Source organism: Balaenoptera borealis, assembly GCF_965194805.1.
Source record: "Balaenoptera borealis genome assembly, chromosome: 8".
Lineage (NCBI taxonomy): Eukaryota > Metazoa > Chordata > Mammalia > Artiodactyla > Balaenopteridae > Balaenoptera > Balaenoptera borealis.
In genome coordinates this window covers 33132060-33152576 of record NC_138865.1, presented here as the reverse complement: position 1 = coordinate 33152576, position 20517 = coordinate 33132060, and the positions used below count along the sequence as shown (strand labels likewise).

General features: G+C 37.6%; 1 protein-coding gene and 1 long non-coding RNA gene across 16 annotated transcripts in view; one reads left to right on the top strand and one right to left on the bottom strand.

Moving 5' to 3' along the window:
• The window catches only part of LOC309633339 (uncharacterized protein), a 122991-nt gene that overhangs the window by 55596 nt on the left and 46878 nt on the right, over window positions 1-20517 (top strand). For 2 of the 13 annotated variants that reach the window (XR_014247439.1, XR_014247440.1), the window contains one exon: window positions 2067-2163. The exons of 10 other annotated variants lie outside the window; for them this stretch is intronic. The gene's annotated coding sequence lies outside the window, so the exon portion shown is untranslated. Of the gene's footprint in view, window positions 1-48; window positions 679-2066; window positions 2164-20517 lie in introns of those variants that run through there. One more of the 13 variants, XR_014247441.1, reaches the window with a different exon arrangement.
• Window positions 1-20517, bottom strand: part of LOC309633342 — a 43408-nt gene that overhangs the window by 2561 nt on the left and 20330 nt on the right. The window contains exons 2-4 of one of the 3 annotated variants that reach the window (XR_014247448.1): window positions 9247-9294; window positions 5959-5998; window positions 2258-2414 (exon numbers count right to left, since the gene is read on the bottom strand). This is a non-coding gene — a long non-coding RNA (uncharacterized lncRNA). Of the gene's footprint in view, window positions 1-2257; window positions 2415-5958; window positions 5999-9246; window positions 9295-20517 lie in introns of those variants that run through there. The other 2 variants (XR_014247447.1, XR_014247449.1) reach the window with 2 other exon arrangements.

Here is a 20517-nt window from a genome sequence, read left to right as displayed (position 1 = left end):
GGTCTCCTTTCTGTCCCCAGCCATTTTTCCCTTTTTTTCTTTCTTTAGGTGTCCTAGTGGTCCTGAGTGACCCCTGCTGCAAGCGGTGGCCTCCCTTTCTAGGGTGTCCCAGTCAACTTTAGAGGGCCCAGGGTCCACATCCAAGAGAGCAGTGGTTGTGGCATCCTGATTTTGTGACAGTGTGGTTTTGATTAGGAGACTTTTAGCATGCTAATGGGCAGCAGCACTTAGGAGATTCCAAGCAGGAGATCTGTAATCTCAAATCAGTTGATAAACCTCCTCAGCTATCTTAGGGGGAATGAGAATGAAGTGCTCCTTCTCTTTGACAAAGCTTCTTACCTTGACCAAACTCTATTAGGCTCCCCTAAACTTTCCAACTAGGCTTTCTTCTATATTCCTATCTGCATTGTCTGATTTTAGCAAGAATCTTGCCACATCAGTGTGGCCAGAATCCCCCAGCCTTGATATCTGATCACCCTGGATATCTAATTAGGTTCCTCATTCTCCACCACTCTCCTGGTGATGTCTGATTACCCAAGCCTGCCATTAGCAAGAATCCTGTTAGGTAAGCTTAGCCAGAAACCCCTTACCACTGATGTTCCTCTTAGTCGTTTTCCATCCACTGACCCACACGCTGCTCCTTGGGTATAAATCCCTACTTACCCATGCTATATTCAAAATTAAGCCCAATCTCTCCACCTGCCACTTCAAGACCCTATTGCAGTGGTCCCTACAACCATCGTGATGGTCCCCCTTGAATAAAGTCTTACCCTTCTTTAACAAGCGTCATGAATAATTTTCTTGTTTAAAAGTTAGAATATTATTTTTTCTTTAACACCCTTTCCCTTTTTCATTAAACACTGAGCCACCAGTCTTCATCAATGGGATACCTTATACTCTACTGTATTGAAGTATGAAATGCAACAGAAGCAACTTAAGCAACAACAGAAAAATTTGCCTTCAAGCAACATTTAAGCTCTTTTGTGTGCCATGGCTTCCATGAGAGCACCCCATGATGAACCCAGTGGGTTCCTATAGTGTACCTGAGACAGACACCTGGACTCTTTGCCAGGGTCACCCTCTAAAAGGACAGGCCAATGCAATCTCTTACAGAATGGGGAGACTCAGTTGAGCAGTGACAAAGATTCTTTTTTTTTTCTTTTTTTCTTTATTTTTATTTTTTTTATTAAAGTATAGTTGATTTACAATGTTGTATTAATTTCTGTGGTACAGCAAAATGATTCAGTCATATATATATATATATATATATATATATATATATATACATTCTTTTTTATATTCTTTTCCATTATGGTTTATCATAGGATATTGAATATAGTTCTCTGTGCTATACAGTAGGACCTTGTTGTTTATCCATTCTATACATAATAGCTTACATCTGCTAACCCCAACCTTCCACTCCATCCCTCCCCCAACCCCCTCCCCCTCAGCAACCACAATTCTGTTCTCTATGTCTGTGAGTCTATTTCTGTTTTGTAGATAGGTTCATTTGTGTCATATTTTAGATTCCACATATAAGTGATATCATATGGTATTTGTCTTTCTGACTTACTTCACTTATTATGATAATCTCTAGTTGCAAAGATTCCTTTTTTAACCAAACTTTAGTCAGGCTCCTCTGAACCCTCTTCTCAACTAGGTCCTGACTTTGGGATTCTGTGTCCATCTTTGCATTGCCTAGGTTTATCAAGAATCCTGTCAAATCAGTTTAGCCAGAATCCTCCATATTTGATCACCCTTGATATATGACCAAATTCTTCCTCCCCCACCATCCTCCAAGTGATGTCTGATCACTCTGGCCTCCCTTCATCAAAAATTCTGCTAGATTAGTTTAGCAAAAAGTACTCCACCTTCCCAGTAATTTCTACCCACTGACCCCTCAACCTGCTCCTTGGCTATAAATCGCCACTTTTCCTTTTTGTGTTCATAGATGATCCCAGTCACTTTCCCCTATTGAAATAATATTGACGTCCATTCCAACAGTCCTGAATAAGGAGTTCCTTACTATCTATAATAAAAATCAGAATACTTTTTTTCTTTAACAGCAGCCTACAAGAAGTGACATCAACAAGAAGGTCGAATAAGTTGTCCCTCATCATATCCCACTCTCAATAACAACTGGGCATCTGTCCATAGACAAAAGTGTTTTTGTGGGAGCTGTGGAATCCAGCACCAAACAACAAGTGGCCAGAGAGGAGTCTCACATACTTGTGTATCCAGTAATGGGCATACAGACCTTGGTCCAGCTGTGGACCCTGAAGTGGCCTGTGTTCCAGCTCCAGCTCCTCTTGGCCATGGTCCAAGAGCCCCTGGAGAACAGTGGCTTAGATAATCACCCACAATAAAAGAGTCTTTGTGAGAATCCAGGTTTCCAGTGAAGAAGCTCTGGCACACTGTTGGAGCAAAATAATCCAAGATTGAATACATTGGGGAAGATAAGAGGAACAATTAAGACTTTACCTGTGTCACCCCTCCTCCAAAGAATCACAGTTTAAGGCAAAGAGAGAGCCCTTCTTGGCCCATGATTTCTCCCTTGGGGGAGAGTGAGGGTGTGTAAGTGAGCACTCAGCTTACCCTGCTGTGCAGGAAGCTCCCAAAGAAGAACATTATTTCTCTTGCCCCATCCAGAGTAACTGAGTCATGAGCTGCGTGACGGGGGGGTGGTGAGTAGGTAGCACATCAGCTAGGGCTCAGATGGTATCAAAGGGATGTGGATTCTACTAACCACACCACAGACTCCATTGGGAGACCCACCAACAAGCTGCTGGACCACTCACCCATGTATTACCCCAATTGCCCCATGGGTATTTACAGTGCTACACACACATCACCCCCACACACTTCCACTCCTTGGTTGGCTCTCTGTGCAGTCTCCTAACAGTTTAGAGAACAGGGTTTTGCAGATGACTAATGAGCATATGTAGAAAGCCAGCCTGAGTCTGCAGACTTGAGAGAGACCCAGGTCTCTCTTAAGCATTTAGCACTGCTCTTGGGAAAGCAAAAGCCCAGCCTGGTGCATTGCAGGATTGAGGGAAGGCATACAAGCTTAATAATGTCACAAGAAGGAATAAGTGTGAAGCATACCCACAGAATGTCTAAGGAAGCCACAGAATCCCTAGCAGGGCTAACGGAAGGCATTTCTCAAAGACCAAAAGAAGTGACTGATAGTTCAGATGTGAAGACAGCAACACAAGTCTCCAAGGAACATGAAAACTCAAGGAAACATGATGGCACAAAAGGATCACAATGATCTTCCAATAACAAATCCCAAAGACATGGAGATATGTGATTTAGTTCATAAAGAATTCAAATTAGCTTTTTAAGGAAGCTCAGTGAGCTACAAGAAAACACAAAAAGACAATTCAAAAAATCAAGAAAACGAGATAGAAATCATAAAAAGAATCAAAATAAATTAAGGAGCTGAAGAATGCAATGAATGAAATGAAAAATGCAATAGAGCATCAACATCAGAATGGATCAAGCAGAGGATTATACGAAGTAGAAGACAGGACCATTGAAATTATCCAGTCAGAGGAGAAAAAAAACGAATATAGAATAAAAAAGAGTGAAGAAAGCCTACATGTATTTTGTGATACCATCAAGAGAAGTAACCTAATAATTATTATAGTCCCAGAGGAGAAGAGTGAGAAGGGGGCAGAAAGTTTATTTAAAGATATAATAGTAGATAACTTCCCAAATGTGGGAAGAAATTTGGCCATCCAAGTCCATGAAGCCCATAGGTACCCAAAGAAATTCGACTCTAAAAAGATCTCCTCCAAGACACATTATAATAAAACTGTCAAAACATCAGTTTTATTTTGTAGGTTGGGTTAGATTATATTTAGAGAGAATCTTAAAAGCAGCAAGAGAAAAGAAGCGTATCACCTACAAGGGAACACCCAAAGGGCTATCATCAGATTTCTCAGCAGAAACAGACTAGGAGAGAGTGAGATGATAAATTCAAAGTGAAGAAAGAAAAAACTGCCAACAAAGAATACTTTATCCAGCAAAGATGTCCTTTAAAAATGAAGGAGATAAAGACTTCCCCAAACACACAAAAGCTGAGAAAACTCATCACCACTAGATCTGCCTTACAAGAAATGCTGAAAGGAGTTCTTCAAGCTGAAATGAAAGGATGCTAGTGAGTCACATGAAAACATATGATAATATACAACACACTGGTAGAGATAAATATGTAGTCAAATTCAGGCCATTCTAACACTATAATATGGTAGCGTATTAATGACTTCAACTCTAGTAAAAACACTATAATAATTTGTTAATGAACAAACAATATAAAAAGAGGTAAATTGTGACATTGAAAATATAAGAGAGGAAAAAGTAAAAGGATAGGATTTTATGAGATCAAACTTAAGTTTTTATCAGCTCAAAATAAACTTTTTATCTATAAGATGTTTTGTGTAAGCCTCATTGTAACTGCAAAGCAAACACCTACAGTAGATACACAAAAGATAAAGAGAATCACAGCATATATAATGGAAAATCATTTCACAAAGGAAGACAGCAAGAGAGGAAGAAAGGAACAAGGGAACTACAAAAGAGCAAGAAAATGTTAATAATATGGCATACCCAGACAACCCTCAGAATGGGAGAAAATATTTGCAAATGAAGCAACTGACAAAGGATTAATCTCCAAAATATACAAGCAGCTCATGCAGCTCAATATCAAAAAACAAACAACCCAATCCAAAAATGGGCAGAAGACCTAAATAGACATTTCTCCAAAGGAGACATACAGATTACCAACAAACACATGAAAAGATGCTCAACATCACTAATCATTAGAGATAATGCAAATCAAAACTACAATGAGGTATCACTTCGCACCAATCAGAATGGACATCACCAAAAAATCTAGAAACAATAAATGCTGGAGAGGGTGTGGAGAAAAGGGAATCCTCCTGCACTGTTGGTGAGAATGTAAATTGATACAGCCACGATGGAGAACAGTATGGAGGTTCCTTAAAAAACTAAAAATAGAGCTACCATATGACCCAGCAATCCCACTACTGGGCATATACCCTGAGAAAACCATAATTCAAAAAGACACATGTACCACAGTGTTCATTGCAGCACTATTTACAATAGCCAGGACATCGAAGCCATCTAAATGTCCATTGACAGATGAATGAAGAAAGAAGATGTGGCACATATATACAATGGAATATTACTCAGCCGTAAAAAGGAACGAAATTGAGTTATTTGTAATGAGGTGGATGGACCTAGAGTCTGTCATACAGAGTGAAGTAAGTCAGAAGGAGAAAAACAAATACCATATGCTAATGCATATATATGGAATCTAATAAAACGGTACTGCTAAACCTAGTGGCAGGGCAGGAATAAAGATGCAGATGTAGAGAACAGACTTGAGGACATGGGTGGGGAGGAGAAGCTGGGATGAAGTGAGAGAGTAGCATTGACATATATACACTACTAAATGTAAAATGGATGGCTAGTGGAAAGTTGCTGCATAGCACAGGGAGATCAGCTCGATGCTTTGTGACCACCCAGAGGGGTGGGATAGGGAGGGTGGGAGGGAGGCTCAAGAGGGAGGAGGGGATATGGGGATATATGTATATATATATAGCTGATTCACTTTGTTGTACAGCAGAAACTAACACAACATTGTAAAGCAATTATACTTCAGTAAAGATGTTAAAAAAATGGCATATCCATCAAAATTACTCTAAATGTAAATGGATTAAATTATCCAATCAAAGACATATGCTGCTACAAGAGAATCACTTCAGCTTCAAGGATACATATAGACTGAAATTGAAGAGATGGAAAAAAGATATTTCATGCAAATGGAAAACAAAAGAAAGCAGGATAGCTATACTTATATTAGACAAAATAGACTGTAACATGAGACAAAGAAAAGTTTAAAAGCTGTAACAAGAAACAACAAGGACTTACTGTATAGCACAGGGAACTATATTCAATATCTTGTAGTAATCTATAATGGAAAATAATAAAATAAAAGAATATATATATATATATATATATATATATATATATATATCCAAATTACTTTGCTGTACACCTGAAACTAACACAATGTTGTAAATCATTATTGTAAATCAACTATACTTCAATAAGAAAAAAAGCTGTAACAAGAGAAAAAGAAGGTCATTGTATAAAGATAGAGGCCAACTCACCAAGAGGATATAACAATCACAAATATATATGCGCCCAACTTAAATATATTAAGCAAATAATACAGATCAGAAGGGAGAAATAGACAATATAATTATAGTAGAGTGTGTCAATACACCACTTTCAACAAAGGATAGATTGTCCAGACAGAGAATCAGTAAGGAAATATACTTTATTTGATGGTCTATACTTTAGACCAAATGGACTTAATAGACATATATAGAACATTCCATCCAACAGCAGGAAATATACTTGCTTCTCAAACAAAAAAATGTCAACTTTACAGCTCAAGGAATTACAAAAAGAAGAACAAGCCAAATCTAAAGTTAGCAAAAGGAAGGACATAACAAGGTTCAGAGCAGAAATAAATGGCATATAGACCAGTAAAACAATAGGAAGATCAGTAAAACTAAGAAATGTTTTTAAAAAAATAAAATTGACAAACTTTTAGCTAGACTAAGAAAACGAAAAAGACTCAAATAGTTAGAAACGAAAGAGGAGACATTATAACACAATAAAACAGAAAATCAGATAACACAGAACAGATATCACAGAAAATCAAAGGATCAAAAGAGATTACTATGGATAATTATATGCCAGTGTTTTGTATAACCTAGAAGAAATAAATTCCTAGAAACATACAACCAACCAAGATGAAGGCATCTTGAATGAATGACGAAGACTTAGAAAATCTGAACAGACCAATTAACAAGTAGGGAGATTAAATCAGTAATCCAAAACCTCTCCAAAAGAAAAGCCCAGATTCCCCTGGTGAATTCTACCAATAATTTAAAGAATTAATGCCAATACTTCTCAAACTCTTACAAAAAAATTAAAGTGGAGGGAACAACCCAAACTCATTTTACAAGCCCACCATAACCCTGATACCAAAGCTAGTCATAGATACTACAAGAAAAGAAAACTACAGGACAATTTCCCTGATGAATATAGATACAAAAATTCTCAAAATAAAATAGCAAATCAAATTCAACAATACATTAAAAGGATCATGCCCTATGATCAAGTGTGATTTATGTATGCCTGGGATGCAAGGATGGTTCAACATATGCAAATGAATAAATGTAATACATCACCTTACTAGAATGAAAGATAAAGTCAATGACCATATCAATAGATACAGACAAAGCATTTGAGAAAATTCAACATCTTTTCATGATTAAAAAAAAATACTCTTCACAGATTGAGTATAGAAGTAATAAAAATCATATATGAAAAGCTCACAGCTAACATCATCCTCAATGGTGAAAGTTTAAAAGCTCTTCCTCTAAAATTGGGAACAAGACAAGGACATCCACTCTCATCATTCCTATTTAACATAGTACTAGAAGTCCTCATCAGAGCAATTAAGCATGAAAAAGAAATAAAAGACATCCAAATTGGACAGGAAGAAGTAAGATTGTCTCTGTTTGTACATGATATGATCTTGTATATAGAAAAATCCTAAAGACTCCACCAAATAAGCTTGTTAGAACTAATAAACAAAGTTGCAGGATACAAAATCAACATACAAAAATTAGCTTTGTTTCTATACACAAGCAACCAAATATCTGAAAAAGCTACAAAGAAAACAATCCTCTTTACAACAATATCAAAAACAATGAAATAATTTGGCAAAATTTACCAAGGGGGTGAAAGTTCTGTGCAGTGAAAATTACATGACATTGATAAAGGAAATTGAAGATGACACAAAATAAATGTGAAGAGATCCTATTTTCATGGGAAGGAAGAATAAAACTGTTAAAATTTCTGTGCTACCCAAAGCCATTTATAGATTCAGTGCCAGCCCTCTCAAAATTCCAATGGCATTTTTCACATAATTAGAAAAAATAATCCTAAAATTTGTTTGGAACCACAAAAGGCCCTGAATAGCCAAAGCAGTCCTGAGGAAGAAGAACAAAGTTGGAGGACTCACCCGTCCTGATTTCAAACTTTATCACAAACCTATAGTAACCAAAACAGTATGGTACTGGCATCAACACAGATACCTATACCAATGGAACAAAATAGAGAGCCCAGAAATAAACCCACCCATATGTAGTCAATTAATTTATGACAAAGGAGATAAGCATATACAATGGGGAAAGGACAGTCTCTTCAATAAATGGTGTTGGATAACTGAACAGCCTCATGCAAAAAAAAAAACAAAAAATGAAACTGGACCGCTATCTTACACCATACATAAGTTTAACTCAAAATGGATTAAAGACTTGAAGTAAGACCTGAAACCATAACAACTCCTAGGAAAAAACATAGGCAGTAAGCTCCTTGACATTGGTCTTGGCGATGATTTTTTGGATTTGACACCAAAAGCAAAGGCAACAAAAACAAAAATAAATAAGTGGGACTACATCAAACTAAAAAGCTTTTACACAGCCAAATAAACAATCAACAAAATGCAAAGGCAGCCTACACAATGGGAGAAAATATTTGCAAACCATCTATCTGATAAGGAGTTAATATCCAAAATATATAAGGAACTCATACAACTAGCAAAAAAAGAAGTAATCTGATTAAAAAATGTGCAGATACCTGAATAGACAGTTTTCCATTTTGACAGTTTTCCAAAGAAGGCATACAAGTAGCCAACAGATACATGAAAGGTACTTAGTATCATTAATTAGTAGGGAGATACAAAAAAAAAAAAAAAAAAAAAGCCCACAGGGTATCACCTCATACCTACTAGAATGGCTATTATGGAAAAAAAAAAAAGAATGGCTATTATGAAGAATGTGGAGAAAAGGAAACCTTTGTGCACTGTTGGTGGGAATGTAAATTGGTACAACAATTATGGAAAACAGTATGGAGGTTCCTCAAAATAATTAAATATAGAACTATCATATGATACAGCAGTTCCACTTCTGGGTATTTTTCTGAAGAAAACAAACATTAATTCAAAAAGACATACGCACCCTATGTTCATTGCTGCATTATTTATAATAGCCAAGATATGGGAACAACCAAAGTGTCCATCAACAGATGAATAGATAAAGAAGATGTGTTATATATACACAATGGAATGTTACTCACCATTAAAAAAAGAATGAAATCTTGCCATTTGTGACAACATAGATGGACCTAGAGGGTATAGATGAAATAAGTGAAAATAAGTGAAATAAGTCAGACAGAGGAAGACATACTGTATGATTACACTTATATGTGGAATCTAAAAAATAAAACAAATGAACAAACAGAAGACAGAAACAGAGTTATAGATACAGAGAACAAACAGGTGGTTGCCAGAAGGGGATGTGGTGGGGGGGTTGAGTGAAATAGGTGAGGGAGATTAAGAGGTACAAACTTTCAGTTATGAAATAAATGAGTCATGGTGATGAAACATACAGCATGGGGAATATAGTTAGTATGTTGTAATATCTTTGTATGGTGACAAACAGTAGCTAGATTTATCCTGGTAATCATTTTGTAATGTATAGAAATATTGAATCACTGTGTTGTGCATCTGGAACTAACATAGTGTTGTAAGTCAATTATACTTCAATTTAAAATTTTTTAATTAAAAAATTAAAGTAACAAGTGTTGGCAAGGATGTGGAGAAAAGGGAACCCTTATGCACTGTTGGTGGGAACGTAAATTGGTATAACCACTGTAGAAAACAATATGGAGGTTCCTCAAAAAATTAAAAATAGAACTACCATATGATTCAGCAATCCTACTTCAGGGTATTTATTGAAAGAAAATTAAATCACTATCTCAAAGAGATATCTGCACCCCTATGTTCATTGCAGCATTATTCACAATTGCCAGGACATGGAAACAAGTGTCCATCAATAGATGGATGGATAAAGAAAATGTGGTATGTATATACAATGAAATATTATTCAGCCATAAAAATGAAGGAAATCCTGCCATTTGAGACAACTAGATGGACCTTAAAGGCATTATGCTAAGTGAAATAAGTCAGAGAAAGACAAATACTATATAATGTCACTTATATGTGGAATCTAAAAACAGGACAAAATGACATAAAAAACAACAACAACAAAACTGAGCTCATAAATACAGAGAGCAGATTGATGGTTGGCAGAGGCAGAGGTTTTGGGTGGGTGAAATTGATGAAGGGGGTCAGAAGGTACAAACTTCCAGTTATTAAATAAATAAATCATGGGGATGTAATGTACAGCATGGTGACTATAGTTAATAATACTATATTGAATATTTGAAAGTTGATAAGAGAGTAGATCTTAAAAGTCCTCATCACAAGAAAAAAGTATTGTAACTGTGTATGGGGATGGATATTAACTAGACTTATTGTGGTTATCATTTCACAATATATACAAATATGGAATCATTATGTTGTACATCTGAAACTAATATAATGTAATAGCCAATTATAACTCAATTTAAAAAAGAAAATTAGTAAAATTCTCCTGTTAGGAAAAAAATGTGCTACTTAGGAACATTCCACATTGTTCAGGTTCTCTGCTCCCGACTAAAGTGGTCTGGAAGAACTATATATGTGTTGCTCATAATGAGGTTAAAAGGAATAAAATAACATAATCGAGGCTTAGGTGAAAATAATAGCTAAAACCGAAAGAGGGGGACATTAAACCTGTTATCTACGAATTCCAGAATTTTGAGGCTAGGAGTAAATGGGGCTCAAGTCACGTTGGGGAGAGTCACAAAGTCCCAAGTCTCTAAGGCATGTTTGGAGACCAGAGTTTCTAGTGAGCCATTCTTCATATGAATTCATACTGATTCTTAGAACCATGGATTCATCTGATTCATCAAATCATGAATGCATACTGATTCACAGAACCATGGATTCACCTGATTCATAGAACCATAAATTCACACTGATTGATAGAGCCATAATTTCATACTGCTATCTCTAATTCTAATCCAGCACCACAGAGTACATTATAGCCTTCTTCTTTTATTTGTAGTTTCTTTCTCCAACAGAGAGAACGTGGGTCTCATTATCCATAATATATTTACTCCTTACTCAATCCTAGAATACACATTAAAAAGTGTGGGGTACCACACCCTAATCCTTTTTTATTTTAATTATTTTTGAACACATAAAAATTAACATATTTCTAACTGTAAGAACAGTTAAACATTATACTCAAAGCAGTGTCCCTCTTCCTATTCCTATTCCTCTATTCCCATTTCCCCATCCTTTCCACTTGCCCCTTCCCATCTCCGTCATCTCATTAGTTTTTAGTTTATATTTTCTGTGGGGTTTTTTTGGCACACGTGTATATTTTCCTGTTTCCTGTCCTCTCTTGTATGAACAGTAGACACTTCATGAGGAAGTTCTTATCCTTAAGTCTAATCTAATACCTAGACAAATGACAAAATCTCAATTATTTGGCAACTTCAACTGGATATGTAAAGAAATGACAAATAGCTTCAAAAACTAAACTGAACTATTGAATCTACTTTCTCTTTTTCTTTGTCCATAAACATTGTGGTCCTGATTTTGAGCACCTAAAGTCACTTACCATTAGACATAAGTGTAAGCACAGAATGGCAGCGGTCATCCTGATGCCATTCTGGTCTATTGAAATATTCATTCCTATTTCTAAACTAAGAATATATGCAAGCTTAAAAACTTCTTCTTATCAATAAATATAAGGGTTTGAGCTAAGTGGATCTCTGATGCCATTCAGCTCCAAGATTCTGTGAGTCTCTGCTCCCATGGTGCCATGGTTCTAATATTCCAAACCACAGGAGAATCATTTTACTGAGACATTTACAGGCAGTCCCACTCTCCTGGCTTGAACCCCCTCTGCCAGAGTTTGAACATGGGTGGAATGAGTTACACAATGAAGAAGAGCACCATAAAAACAGGAGATCCTGTATACCTGCGGAAGGCCCTTGTGTACAACCTTGGAGAGGAGAAGAGGACCAAGCTCCACATTCAAAAACTCCAGAAGGCTTTAAATATCCGGTTCAGGGAGATCGATAAAGAGAAAGCAGCCTTGAGGAAATTTTGGGGAAAGCTTCAGAAGACAACTGGCTATTTTCCTCAAGTGTCCTTCTGGTGACCAGTGCCACTGTAGATGAGGAGCTCCTGGAAAAGTTTCAATACAAAACACATCTGTGTCTCCTTCTGTTATCTCTGTGTGACCCAAGAAAGCATTATTTAAAAACCACTGGGACAAGTCAAAAAAGAAAAAAGACTATAGAATTGAAGATAAAAATGGAATGTCTAGAAGAGAATCAACAGGTATCTCCTACAAAAGAGACACTAAGTCGTCGTTATTTCCAGATGATTCCGTATCTTTACAACTTGAAGTGGTAATATGCAGTGCATACATTATTTCCATTCAAACTTTCCTTGAGATCAGAATAAAGCTTAGCCATTGTAGAACTCTTTCTGATATTGATGGTGGAATATACATATTTGTCTTAATCCTGTTCTTTTCTCATTGATGTCATTTTCAATTATTTTCCTATAGTTTTCATAGCATGAATAAAAGTTGAGGCAAAAGTTAGTTTGAAAATAATGTTATAGTAGGAAAACCTTAGAATCTTGATTCTATAAGGGACCTTGATTCAGATCTAGGTTTTATCATGTATTACCTATGTGATCCTGGATTTAGAAACTCTTTTCTTTTAATCAAGATAGAGATAAAAATACCTATATCAAAAGACTGCTTTAAGGATTAAATAAGACAGTATATGTACAGGGCATATTGCAGGTACCCCCAAATGGTAATAGCTAGTATTATAATTAATTTTGTTATAATTATTATTTTTATTACTATATAATGGAGCTCAGATTCTATGTCTAGCTCTTCTACTAACATCCTGGGTCACTAGACAAGTCTATTTCCATTCCTAGGCCTTGGTTTGTGCAAAGCTATAATGTGAGAACTGGACTAGATCATGTCTAAGGCCCCTTCCAGCTTTAAATTCTTTGAAACTAAAACTCCATAGTTCTACTTTGAAATGTGCTTACAGGACAAAGAAAGGATCCAGCAATCAGAACGCATGTCAAGGTGACTTATGGGTTTGGATATATATTCCTGTTTAGCCATGACTAATCTACCAATCTCATGTTTAAAGATACATGCTATTCAAATATATATTCTTAGCAGTCTCTCATGATATATTTGCTGGGTGACTGCAGACCAAATGCGACTCACTTCTTGAAAGTCCTTGGATTAAGTTCCATGTCTTTATTACTTGTTTAGGCTCTGCAGTCAAACAGACATGGATTCTGCCAGATATTGCTGTTTAATACTAGGCAAGTTAGCTAATATTTGTATACCTTCATGTATACCTTAAGTTGCTTAGATTTTTTAATTGTACAGTGGAAATAATAGTACTTGACTCAGAAGACTGTTGTGATGTCTTCTTGTGATATCACATATAAATCTGTTAGCACAATATCTAATATATTGTAAGCATTCATTACATGCAATTGCTGTGGTTACTATTACTGGGAATAGGCAACAAGTGGAGCTTCTGGGCTGAGAAATGACTTTATGGACGATCTCAACACTCATAGAGTGAGTCATTACTCTTGGATCTCAGGTATAATGATCTGCTTAGCTAGATTTAAACCACCTGCAGTAGAAATGTATACACGTGTATCCAAAAAAGCTGATACAGAGATAGAGATAGATAGAGATAGAGATAAACTCAAAGATTTAGAGGCTGATAAAAGACATGACCACAGGATAGCAGTAGCACACAATGAGCTTTATCTGGGCAGTGCTTGATGGGTTGCATGAGAAGGGACGTCCCTCACAGCAGGAGGCCTGCTGGAGGCTGTGGCATGGGACCCCCACCCAGAAGAGAAACAGGGCAAAGGAACTCCTGCGTGAGAGGGGAACTGGAGAGGGGGCTTAAGTGTCTAGGTGATGTTGCTCAGCAGCAAGATGGGCGTGTACTCGTTTGCTTGGGCTACTGTGGCAAAACACTACAGGCCGGGTGGCTCGAACAACAGACGTTCATTCTCTCAGTTTTAGAGAGTGGGAGGTTCAGGTGTGTCAGCAGGCTGGTTTCTCCTGAGGCCTCTCTCCTTGGCTTGCAGATGGACATCTCCCTGTGTCCTCGCATGGGCTTTCCTCTGTGCAGGTCTGTGTTTGTGTCCTTATCTCCTCTTCTTGTAAGGATACCAGTCAGATTGGATTAGGTCTACCCTAATGAGCTCATTTTACTTTAATAACCTCACTGAAGACCATATCTCCAAATATAGTTACATTCTGAGGTGCTGAGGGTTAGGACTTCAACATATAAATCTGGGGGGACACGACTGAGCTCATAACAGGGAGTTTCTGGATCAAAGAGCTCTGAAGAACAGCAGCAGTTTGGGGTCTTTTACAGCCCCAAGACTAGTCTTATCTATGGCTAGCACATGTTGGGTATAGTTTCACAGGTTTTATGAAGAAGACAGGCTATAAGTAGCTAAGAATGAGCTTATTTGGACTATATTTAAAGCAATTGGGGGCATTCCCTGGTTAGGACTCAGCACTTTCACTGCTGAGGGCCCAGGTTAGATCCCTGGTAGGGAAACTAAGATACCGCAAGATGCATGGTGGCGCGGCCAAAAAAAAAAAGCAATTCAATTTGTAAAAATTTGAGTTTGATACCATCACTCTTTGAGCTAGAGGTCTCAGCCTGCTGTTAAGAAGTAAACAGCATGGGACTTCCCTGGTGGCACAGTGGTTAAGAATCCGCCTGCCAATGCAGGGGACACGGTTTCGAGCTCTGGTCCGGGAAGATCCCACATGCCGCGGAGCAACTAAGCCTGTGAGCCACAACTACTGAGCCCAAGAGCCCCAACTACTGAAGCCTGAGCACCTAGAGCCTGTGCTCTGCAACGAAGAGTAGCCTCCCGCTCACCGCAACTAGAGAAAGCCCACGCACAGCAACAACTCAAGACCCAACGCAGCCAAATAAATAAATAGATAAAAAGAAAATATTAATAAATAAATACATAAATAAAAAGAAAGAAAAAAAAAGTAAACAGCATAGGGACCAATATACAGGGACATCTTTGGCTCATTTATACAATAATATATCCCCTGGCTCCATGTTGTTTTATAATCTAAGTTGTGTATAACTTTGTAATGTCTGAGTCTGCAGCCAGCAATAAAGCATTCTAAATGCCCCAAATCCTACAAGGGCATAAAGCCCATTTCAAAGCCCATTTTCAGCCAGTTGACCCACTTAGTGGGGGGAAGTCAGGAGAATAGATCAGAAAAGGAGAAGATTTTGACTTGTTCAATCAATTTAGTTAATAGAGTGACATTATGACTCCTTTGATACATGTCCCTGGCTATCTTTAAAACGTGGTAAGTGTTATGACTCACATGCAGCAAGATATGTGAGGAAGTGCACAGACACAAACACACCCCCATTTTAACAGCTAATAAATAATCTAGGGCTATGCAGTTGTCTAATGCCATGGTCCCTAAAGTACACTGAGATTCAGCCAAGAGTTCTAATCCCTGGGCCATTTGTTTCATTTCCGTGGATAATTCCTTGGACATGGCTATCTGTGTTTCTTTGTGAAGTGTCCCACACATATGCTGTTCTATTTCCAGAGTTAGTGAACCTAGAGTGATTAGTGCCAGGGGGACTATTAGCAGAGCTCGTTTGTGTCATTGGAGAGCTGTGGCTAGTGTGGCTTGTGAAAACAAGGACTTGGGATGTTCTGCTGCTGAGTAAAAATCTACTGGAATTTTCAGCCAAATTCAAGTGCAGGGAAAACTTTGCAGTGTTGGGTGGGAGGAAGCTTGTGATAGGGGAGACTATTTGATTCTCTTTCAGGTCCTCCAGCCTCCCTCTGCTGCCTATATGCTCTGTGTTTGTAGGAAAGGTATATTTGCACAGCTTAGTGCAATTCCAAGTGGGGTGAATAGGAGCATACAATGTCATGGTCGAACAGACTTGAATGTTCTCTACCTCACACTCAGCACCTGGGTCAACTAATGGGTTATGTGCTTAGCCCACCACTGTCTACACATTTATGTGGCAAGCCTCACATAAATTCGTTGGATGTTGATGCTGTTGTTGGATGTTAATGGTGAAGGGAAGAGGCTCATCTTGATGGGTGAGGTTTATAGGAGAGTTTGGCCGTTATGCTGTGTACTAAAATCAGGTTGTAGGAATCTAACCCAGCATGCAGTTAGATCTGCATACATATGTATTGCCGTGGCTAAGGCTGTATGCAGATTTGGTTTGGTGGGCAATTGTATATTCCTTCTCGTTGAGATTGGTGAGCATTAGTGATTGAGTTTCCTGCTGACTGCCATAATAAGTAGCATCAGTGTGTGCCCATGGACATGGGATAGGTTTCACAGATACTCTCAGCAGTCTGATAAAAAGTTAATTTAGACATGCACCAAATTAGTTCCTGAACCATGGGGCACTCACATATGGGATCCTCCCAAGTGGGCCAAATTATTTCTAAAAGCAGACATCAATTGTATTATACATTTGTCCCAATTCTATCCCTATTTATTACAAGTTTGCTGTGTTTCACTGTGGGACCCTCTGCTCCATGGTATCCAAACCTTCCTAGGGCAGACGTTAGAACAGCTTTCATAGTGGCCCCTTGGGAGGTGGTGTTGTGACTACACCAATAAATTTCCTCCCAGGTTAGCTTTGCTACTTGTCTTTTCATTATTGTTTCTATATTCTGTAAGGTGGGATTTTTAGGTTTTTTAAAAATTGAGATATAATTGACATATAATATTGTATTCACTTTAGGTGTACAGCATAATGATTTGATATATGTATATATTACAAAATGATAACCGCAATAAGTTTAGTTAACATCCATCACCACACATAGTTTACAATTCTTTTTCTTGTGATGAGAACTTCTAAGATCTACTGTCTTTACAACTTTCAAATATACAATATTGTTAGCTAAGTCATCATGCAGTAAATTACATTTCTAGGGCTTATTTATCTTATAACTTTCCAGTTTGTACTTTTTGACCACCTTCACCCAATTCCCCCACTCCCACCCCAACCCCCCACCTCAGGCAACCACGAATCTGTTTCCTGTTATCTATGAGTTCTGGGGTTTTTTTGGTTTTTGATTTTGTTTTAGATTCCACATATAATTGAGATTATATAGCATTTGTCTTTCTCTGACTTATTTCATTTAGCATAATGCCCTTGAGGTCCATCCATGTTGTCGCAAATAGCAGAATTTCCTTCTTTTTTATGGCTGAATAATATTCCATTATACATATATTTATATTATATTATACTTCATATATATGTATGTATGTGTGTATGTATGTATGTGTGTATATATATATATATACACACACATATACATACATATACATATATATCACATTTTCTTTATCCATTCATCCATGAATAGACACTTAGGTTGTTTTCATGTCCTGGCTACTGTGAATAATGCTGCAATGAACGTGGGGATGCAGATATCTCTTTGATATAGTGATTTCATTTCCTTCAGATAAATACCCTGAAGTGAGATTGCTGGATCATATGGTAGTTCTATTTTTAATTTTTTGAGGAACCTTCATACTTTTTTTCCACAGAGGCTGTACCAATTTACATTTCCATCAACAGTATACAAGTTTTCCTTTTTCTTCACATCCTCACCAACATTTGTTATTTCTTGTCTTTTTGAGAAGAGCCATTCTAACAGGTGTCAGGTGCTATCTCTTTGTGGTTTTTATTTGCATTCTCCTGATGATTAATGATGTTGAGCACCTTTTCATATATCTGTTGGACAGTTGTATGTATTCTTTGGAAAACTGTATTCAGGTCCTCTGCCCATTTTAAAAATCAGATTATTTTTTATTTTGTTCTTGTTTCATATTACTTCATAGTGTTGTATGTATTCTTTATGTATTTTGAATATTAATCCCTTTTTAGATATGATTTGCAAGTATTTTCTCCCATCTTTTAGGTTGCCTTTTGATTTTGTTGATGGTTTCCTTTACTGTGCAGAAGCTTTTTAGTTTGATGTAGTCCCATTTGTTTATTTTTACTTTTAGTTCCCTTGCCTTTGTATTCAGATCCACAAAAACATTGCTAAGAGCTATGTGAAGGAAGTTACCTCCCATCTATGCTTTTTTCTACGATTTTTATGGTTTCAGGTCTGATAGTCAAGTCTTTAATCCATTTTGAGTTAATTTTTGTGTATGGTGTAAGATAGTGTGGTCGAGCTTCATTCTTTTTTTTTTTTTTTTTTTTTTAAATTATTAGCACCTTTAATTATTATTTATTTATTTATTTTTTTTGGCTGTGTTGGGTCTTCGTTTCTGTGCGAGGGCTTCCTCTAGTTGCGGCGAGTGGGGGCCACTCTTCATCGCGGTGCGCAGGCCTTTCACTATCGCGGCCTCTCTTGTTGCGGAGCACAGGCTTCCAGACGCGCAGGCTCAGTAGTTGTGGCTCACGGGCCTAGTTGCTCCGCGGCATGTGGGATCTTCCCAGACCAGGGCTCGAACCCGTGTCCCCTGCATTAGCAGGCAGATTCTCAACCACTGCGCCACCAGGGAAGCCCCGAGCTTCATTCTTTTGCCTGTGGCTGTCCAGTTTTCCTGACACCATTACTGAAGAGACTATATTATCCCATTGTATATTCTTGATTCCTCTATCATCAGTTAACTGACAATATACGTGTGGGTTTATTTCTAGGCTCTCTATTCTGTTCAGTTGGTGCATGGGTCTATTTTTTTGCCAGTATCATACAGTCTTGATTATTAGAGCTTTGTACTATAGTTTGAAATCAGAAAAGCCTCTACCTTTGTTCTTTTCTCAAGATTGCTTTGGATACTCAGAGTCTTTTTGGTTTCATATAAATTTTAGGATTGTTTGTTCTATTTCTGTGAAAAAATAAACCATTGGATTTTGATTGTGTTGCACTGAATCTATAGATTTCTTTGGGTAGTAGGGACATTTTAACAATATTAATTCTTCCAATCCATGAGTATGATATACACTCCCATTTATTTGTGTCTTCTTTAATGTCTTTCATCAATTTCTTATAGTTTTCAGTGTACAGATCTTTCATCTTCTTGGATAAATTTATTCCTAGGTATTTTATTCTTTTTGATGCAATTGTAAATGGGATTGTTTTCTTAATTTCTCTTTCTTTTTTTTTTAAATTTATTTATTTATTTATTTATTTATTTATTTTTGGCTGTGTTGAGTCTTCGTTTCTGTGCGAAGACTTTCTCTAGTTGCAGTGAGCGGGGGCCACTCTTCATCGTGGTGCGTGGGCCTCTCACTGTCGCGGCCTCTCCTGTTGCGGAGCACAAGCTACAGACACACAGGCTCAGTAGTTGTGGCTCACAGGCCTAGTTGCTCCACGGCATATGGGATCTTCCCAGACCAGGGCTTGAACCCGTGTCCCCTGCATTGGCAGGCAGATTCTCAACCACTGCGCCACCAGGGAAGCGCTTAATTTCTCTTTCTGATAGCTAATTATTAGTGTATGGAAATGCAATGATTTTTGTATAATGTTTTTGTATCCTGCAACTTTATTGAATTGGTTTATTCTAACAGTGTTTTGGTGGAGTCTTTAAGGTTTTCTAAATATAATATCATGTCATCTGCAAATAGAGACAGTTTTACTTCTTCTCTTCTGATTGGATGCCTTTATGTAGGTTTCTAAAATAAGGTCCCAGAACAATAACATTGGGCAGAAATTACCCTCAAATATTTCCCAAGTACTTATTAATGGTGGTTTTGATAGGTCTAGAAAATTCTGTAATAGCTGAAGCAAGTAGTTGGATAGAAAATAGTTGCGTAGAGAAACTCTCATGCAGAGAGCAGTTAGATTTCTCTATCAATATGATCAAATATGCTTTTCATGAGAATTGTCTGCTATAATACCCAAGAGATATGATTATTCACTGTGGGCAGCCAGTATTGCAATTATTGTAGAGCCCACCCCTACTGAGTGGTACATAAAATTTGCAGTTGGTATGTGAGGAGGTTAGGTTATGGAGCATTCTCAAGCCAGTTTCTAATTTCCTAGATATGCCTTAGCTTAGGTAACATTATATTGTACACATTGCCTTCCTTGGATATATTGATCAGTATCCAAGGAAGAGGTCCATGGTAATGTGCCCATGGCCACTTGGTTAGTGCAATTTCTTTCCACCTCAATAAATGAGGCTCATACTGGCGAAGGAGAGAGATCATTGTAAAGAATAGAAAGAGAGGCCAGGGCTTCCCTGGTGACGCAGTGGTTGAGACTCTGCCTGCTAATGCAGGGAACACGGGTTCGAGCCCTGGTCTGGGAGGATCCCACATGCCGTGGAGCAACTGGGCCCGTGAGCCACAACTACTGAGCCTGCGTGTCTGGAGCCTGTGCTCCGC